The 7,223-nt window shown below is 38.1% G+C and overlaps 1 pseudogene across 1 annotated transcript; it reads left to right on the plus strand.

Annotated features, from left to right (window-relative positions):
• The first annotated feature begins 717 nt into the window (after positions 1 to 717).
• On the plus strand, positions 718 to 2,107 carry LOC101564426 (annotated as a pseudogene). Its single transcript, XR_192877.2, has one exon. The product of XR_192877.2 is annotated as an elongation factor 1-alpha 1 pseudogene (transcript).
• Positions 2,108 to 7,223: the final 5,116 nt, after the last annotated feature.

The following is a 7,223-nucleotide window of genomic DNA, read 5'->3' on the forward strand; positions in this document are numbered from 1 at the left end:
CAAGAAAGGCATTGAGTCCTCATGTGCATCTGCGTTCGGGTGTGCCTAGAAGAGGCTGGAACGTCAGTCTTAAGTGCGTGATTGAGTGAGGAAGACCTACAGACAACAGGGGCGGTAAACATTCAACTTGCTGGGGATCCAGTCTCAGAAAAATGACACAAAAAAGGCAAATTAACACTTTCTCCTAAAGCAGGGACATTCTTTTTCTTTTCCCATTGTGTATTAGAACTTCAAGATATTTTTCTAGCATTATAGGAAACCTGGGTTTTTAAGCTTTTGCCTTTTGAGTAAGAGTTATCAAATTCATTTCTTTGGTTCTGAATCCTTTGCATGTGAATTGAACCATGCTCCAGCATTTTACTGGCCCCAGGTTGCATATGGGCTGTTGTGAGAATCCATTGCACTCTTTTTTTTTCCATTGCATTCTTAATCGCACGCAATGACTCCCCAAATCTCACGTCTGTCTGTCTCTCTGTATATCTATCTTTTTTCAAGAACGTTTATTCATTTTGAAGAGAATAAAAGATTAAATATATCTGTATCTATATCTACCTATAAATGATACAGAATTTCAAAACATGAGCATAGGAAATAAACACTGGTTGTTATATTGTATATTGTTATATTCAAAGTATTGGTTCATTTTTTTTTTTTTTTAGCAGTGGGTTTGCCGCAAGAGCACAGGCGTCATGAAAGCCATCATTAAATCAAAGCCAACATGGGAAAGGAGAAGACCCACATTAATATCGTCGTCATCGGACACGTGGACTCTGGCAAGTCCACCACCACCGACCATCTGATCTACAGATGTGGTGGCATTGACAAAAGAACCACTGAAAAATTTGAGAAGGAGGCTGCTGAGATGGGGAAGGGTTCTTTCAAGTATGCCTGGGTGTTGGACAAGCTGAAAGCCAAGCATGAGCGTGGTATCACCATTGACATCTCCCTGTGGAAATTTGAGACCAGCAAGTATTATGTGACCATCATCAATGCCACTGGACACAGAGTGTTCATCAAAAACATGATTACAGGCACATCGCAGACTGACTGTGCTGTCCTGATTGTTGCTGCTGGCATTGGTGAATTCGAAGCTGGTATCTCCAAGAACAGGCAGACCTGTCAGTGTGCCCTTCTGGCTTACACACTGGGTGTGAAACAACTAATTGTTGGAGTTAACAAAATGAATTCCATGGAGCTACCCTACAGCCAGAAGAGATACGAGGAAATTGTTAAGAAAGTCAGCACCTACATTAAGAAAATCGGCCACAACCCTGACACCTTAGCTTTTATGTCAATTTCTGTTTGGAATGGTGACAACATGCTGGAGCCAAGTGCTAACATGCCTTGGTTCAAAGTATGGAATGTCACTCGTAAGGATGGCAATGCCAGTGGAACCACACTGCTTGAAGCTTTGGATTGTATCCTCCCACCCACTCGCCCCACTGACAAGCTTTTGTGGCTGCCCCTCCAGGATGTCTACAAAATTGGTGGCATTGGCAAGGTCCCTGTGGGCTGAGTAGAGACTGGTGGTCTCAAACCTGGCATGGTGGTCATCTTTGCTCCAGTCAATGTCACAACTGAAGTCAAGTCTGTTGAAATGCACCATGAAGCTTTGAGTGAAGCTCTTCCTGGGGACAATGTGGGCTTCAATGTCAAGAATGTGTCCGTCAAAGATGTCTGGTGTGGCAATGTGGCTGGTGACAGCAAAAATGACCCACAAATGGAAGCAGCTGGTCTCACTGCTCAGGTGATTATCCTGAACCATCCTGGCCAGATCAGTGCTGGCTATGCCCCTGTCCTGGATTGTCACACAGCTCACATTGCTTGCAAGTTTGCTGAGCTGAAAGAAAAGATTGATTGCTGGTCTGGTAAGAAGCTGGAAGATGGGCCCAAGTTTCTGAAATCTGGTGATGCTGCCATTGTTGACATGGTTCCAGGCAAGCACAAGTGTGTTGAGAGCTTCTCTGATTATCCACCTCTGGGTCATTTTGCTGTTCATGATATGAGACAAACGGTTGCTGTGGGTGTGATCAAAGCTGTGAACAAGAAGGCTGCTGGAGTTGGCAAGGTCACCAAGTCTGACCAGAAATCTCAGAAGGCTAAATGAATATTATGCATAACACCTGCCATCCCAGTCTTTATCAGTGGTGGAAGAACGGTCTCAGAACTGTTTCTCCCAATTGGCCATTTAAGTTTAACACTGAAAGACTAATTAATGATAACAATGCATTTTAAAACCTTCACAAGGAAAGGAGAACGTTTTGTGGACCATTTTGTGTGTGTGTGTGTGTGTGTGTGTATGTGTGTGTGTGTGTGTGTGTGGCAGTTTTTAAGTTATTAGTTTTTAAAATCAATACTTTTTAATGGAAAAATCTTGACCAAAAAATCTGTCACAATTTTGAGACCTATTAAAACAAAGTTTAATGGAAAAAAAGAAAAACAAAACAAAACAAAACAAAACAAAAACCAAAGCATTGGTTCAAATTACCAGATACAGATCTAGTCCTAGCCCAGGCCCCAGTGAGTGTGTGGGACAGCTACCTGCTACCCTGCACCTTCAGGACCCTCTTGCACCCCTTTGAGACTGCCCACCACCCCTCTGCAGCACCTCACCTCCACACTGCCCGCAAAGTGAGAATTTTTGCTGCATTTTGCAGACCCCTAGATCCAGTCCTAGTCCAGGCCTGGTGAGTGTGTAGGAGACTTTACTCTCCTCCCTACTCCACCTTGTTCCCTCCAAACTCAGCTCAGGCCTGGCATACACGCCTGGGGTGAAACCCAGCAGCTGAAATATCTGCAGAGAGAGTAGGGCACAGAACCACCAAGCTAGTCCAGGAGAAGAACATCTTGCAAGAGGGGCACAACAGGCTCATTCCCAAGAGGAGCAGCAGGAAGGAGCTGAGCAAAGCAGCCAGAACCAAACCAGAAACAGCAGGATAAATCCAAACTTTGTAGATCTGCACTTGAACTTCAGTAGGTGCTAAGGTTATAACTCTACCAAAGCTCTACAACAAAGGTCAGAAGACAGTGCTACACAAAATGACAACAAGAAGGAGCAAAATGCAATCTCAGAACACAAGCCTACCCATAACAAGTGCAGAGGACACTAACACAGAACAAGTTGGGAATCACACAGCTGAAATCAATGAATCAACAGTTTCTGAAATAAACAACTGCAGAAATGTATAGAGGAACTCAGATTGGAAATGAAAAAAGAAATCCCTGAATTAATAGAATCTCCTGTAAAGAATCAAATGAGGAAACATATGGAAGAAACTCAATGCCCACCCAGAACAAGTGCAGAGGACACTAATTCAGCTCAATTGTATGAATTAATAGTGTCAATAGTAAATAAGCAACAGCAAAAAGTTATAAAGGAACTCAGAGCAGAAGTTTTTTTCTACTAGCTCAGCTCAAATGTACGAATTAATAGCGTCGATAGTAAATAAAAAACAGCAGAAAGCTATAGAGGAACTCAGAGCGCAATTCTTTTCTGAAATAATGAAAGAATTCTCTGAACTCATAGCATCAGAAGTAAAGAATCAACTACAGAAACATAGGGAAGAAATCCAATCTGAAGAAAACACTGCAGTAAAAAAATTTATAACTGCTTCCAAAGAAGACATTGATAAAAAAAAATAGAGGAAATAAGAAAACTGATGGATTCCTTGAATGAGCAATAGAGGAAAGAAATAGATCACATGAAGCAGAGTCAAAGAGATATAAAGGAACTTAAAAACTCAATCACAAGCTTGCAAAACTGAGTGAAAGTGAAGACAGAGTTTCAGATATTGAAGATGCTGGTGCAGCTAGTGAAAAGGTAAGAAAAGATCCTTAAAAACAACTAAGTTTCAAGAAAAAAACAATTCATCATTTGCAAGATGATGCAAAGATGAACAATGTGAGACAAATAGGTATCAATGAGAAAGAAGGAGTCAATACAAATGACATTAAAAAAATATGGGTAGAAGTAAGAGTAGAAAACTTCCTAAATATGAGGGAAAAAAATCTGACATTCAGGTAACCAAAGTACAAAATGTCAAGTAACCTCAACCCAATTAAAAACACACTGAGACATATAATAGTCAAGATCCAAGAAATTCAGCTCAAGAATGATATACTGAAAGCTGTTAGAGAAAAGAAGCAGATCACATTCAAAGGAAAACCCATCAGAACTACAGTGAACTTCTCTGCACAAACTATGAAGGCAAGAAGAGCATTGTGCAGAGTACTTCAAGTCCTCTATGAAAACAAATTCCAGCCCAGATTACTTTACCTTGTAAAACTCTCTTTCAAATTTGATGAAGAAGTGAAATACTTCCATGACAAAGAACAACTGAAGAATTTTATGATGACAAAGCTACACAGGCTCCTGAAAGATGTTCTAGAGAGAGATCAAAATGATCAGAACTCCATGAATGAGAACAGAAGCACCGAACTAAATAGGGCAAGCAATTAAACACAGGAGAATAAGGAGTAAACAACAACAGGTAAATAACATGTCAATTGTAAGTCAATACGTCTCAATTATAACCATCAATGTAAATGGACTCAATTAATCAATTAAGAGAAATAGACTGACACAGTGGATTAGGAAACAAAATCCAACAATATGCTGTATACAAGAAATATGTCTAACTCATAAAGACATTCATAGGCTGAAAGTCAAGGGATGGACAAAAATACTACACGCCCCAGCACCTCAGAGAAAAGCAGGGGTAGCAATCCTATTCTCACACTGTCTTAACTTCAAACCAACTATGATCAAGTGAAATAAAGAAGGCTACTATATAATGGTTAGAGTAAAAATTCAAGAGGAAGAGGTAACACTCATAAATGTGTGTGCACCAAACACGGGAACACGCAACTATGTAAAGCAAATCTTAATGGACATGAACAATCTAATATCCAATACCACAATCTTAACAGGAGACCTTAACACCCCTTATCCCAAAAAAGATAGGTCAAGCAGACAAAAAATTAGCAAAGAAATAACAGAACTGAACCAGAGCTTGAAACAAATGGACTTGGTGGACATATACACAGTGTTCCACCCAGAAACAGCTGAATATACATTTTTCTCAGCCGCACATGGGTCATTTTCTAAAATAGACCACATACTGGTCCATAGGTCATGCTTAAGTATATGCAAGAAGACAGAAATTATTCCATGCATATTATCTGACCATAGTGCAATGAAACTGGGACTAAATCACAATAGAAACCAGAAAATAAACCGTAAATACAGGGAAATTAAATTACTCCCTGCTTAGCAACTAATTGGTCACAGATGAATTTAAACAAGAAATTCAAAAGTATCTACAATTCAATGAAAATTCAAGCACAACCTAGCGGAATTTATGGGATACGATGAAAGCAATTCTCAAAGGGAAATTCATAGCTGTGAACTTACATATTAGGAAAACAGAAGGGAATAAATAAATACCCTAATGCTACACCTTCAACAACTAGAAAAGGAAGAGCAAACCAAACCAGGAGCCCAAAGACAGGAAGAAATCGTAAAGATTAGAGCAGAAATTAATTTAATTGAGACAAAGAAAACAATTCAAAGAATTAAAAAAGAAAATGCTGGTTCTTTGAAAGATTAAATAAAATTGATAAGCCCTAGCTAACCTCATCAAAAAGAGGAAAGAAAAAATTCAAATACAAACAATAAGGAATGAAAAGGGTATAATAACCACAGACCCAGTGAAAATTCAAAAGATTATCAATATCTACTTTGAGAATCTTTACTCTCACAGAATAACAGACACAGAAGAAATGGACAGATTTCTAGAAAGCAACAAATTAACAAAACTGAATTAACAAGATATAATCACTCTCAATAACACAATAACAACCAATGAAATACGAGATGTAATAAAAAACCTACTGACAAAGAAATGTCCAGGTCCCGATGGATTCACAGCTGAATCCTACAAGAAATTTACAGATTGTCTGCATCCTGTACAGCAATTAACCACTAGGAAGAATGTATGCAATGTGTTATTATTGAAACTGTCCTACCAATCTGATTTGAAACTGTCTCATTGCTTTTGTATATCAATAAAATTATGGGGAAAAAAAGAAATTTACAGAAGATGTATTCCCTATACACCTCAAACTCTTCAATGAAATTGAAAAGGAAGCAACCCTCCCATAATTCTTCCTGGAGGCAAGTATTATACTGATACCAAAAAAGGAAAAGACTCAATTAAGAAAGAGAACTACAGGACAATCTCCCTCATGAACATAGATGCAAAAATCCTCAATAAAATCCTAGCAAATCGAATACAGCAAATCTTCAAGAAGATCATACAGCATGACCAAGTAGGATTCATCCCAGGGATGCAAGGATGGTTCAATATTTGAAAATCTATAAATGTAATACACTAAATTAATAGAATGAAAACTAAAAACCATGTGAACATCATAATTGATGCAGAAAAGTCTTTTGACAAAGTCAAACATTCATTCATGTGTAAATTCCTACAAAAAATCGGAATCGATGACCTCTATTTGAATCTGGTAAAAGTCATTTATGAAAAACCAATAGCTAACATAATTCTAAATGGGGAAAACCTGAAATCTTTTACTCTTAGATCTGGTACAAGACAAGGATATCCTCTCTCACCACTTCTATTCAATACACTTCTGGAATCATTAGCTAGAGCCATTAGACAAGAGAAAAAAAAAAAAGGAATAAGAATAGGTAAAGAACAATTTAAATTATCATTATTTGCAGATGACATGATACTTTACTTAGAAGACCCAAAAAACTCCACCAAGAAGCTACGAAAATTAATACAGAAATTCGATAGCATAACAGGATACAAAGTCAATATCCAAAGGTCAATAGCATTTCTCTCCACAGACAACAAACACAATAAGAGGCAAATTATAGAGACAATACCTTTTACAATAGCACTGAGAAAAAAGAAATACCTTGGAATTAATCTAACTAAAGAAGTCAAAGATCTTTTCAAGGAAAATTACAGTAATCTTAAAAAGGAGATCGTAGAGGATATCAAAAAATGGAAAGATAGTCCATGCTCCTGGATAGGAACAAAAAACATTGTGAAGACAGTGATACTTCCAAAATTGCTGTACAGATTTAATGCAATCCCTATCAAACTACCACCAACATACCACACAGAGTTAGAGAAATTATTCCTAAAATTTCTTTGGAACCAGAAAAAGACTTAGAATAGCAAAGGCAATCC

This window comes from Octodon degus, unplaced genomic scaffold, assembly GCF_000260255.1.
Source record: "Octodon degus isolate 3935 unplaced genomic scaffold, OctDeg1.0 scaffold00247, whole genome shotgun sequence".
Taxonomy (NCBI): domain Eukaryota; kingdom Metazoa; phylum Chordata; class Mammalia; order Rodentia; family Octodontidae; genus Octodon; species Octodon degus.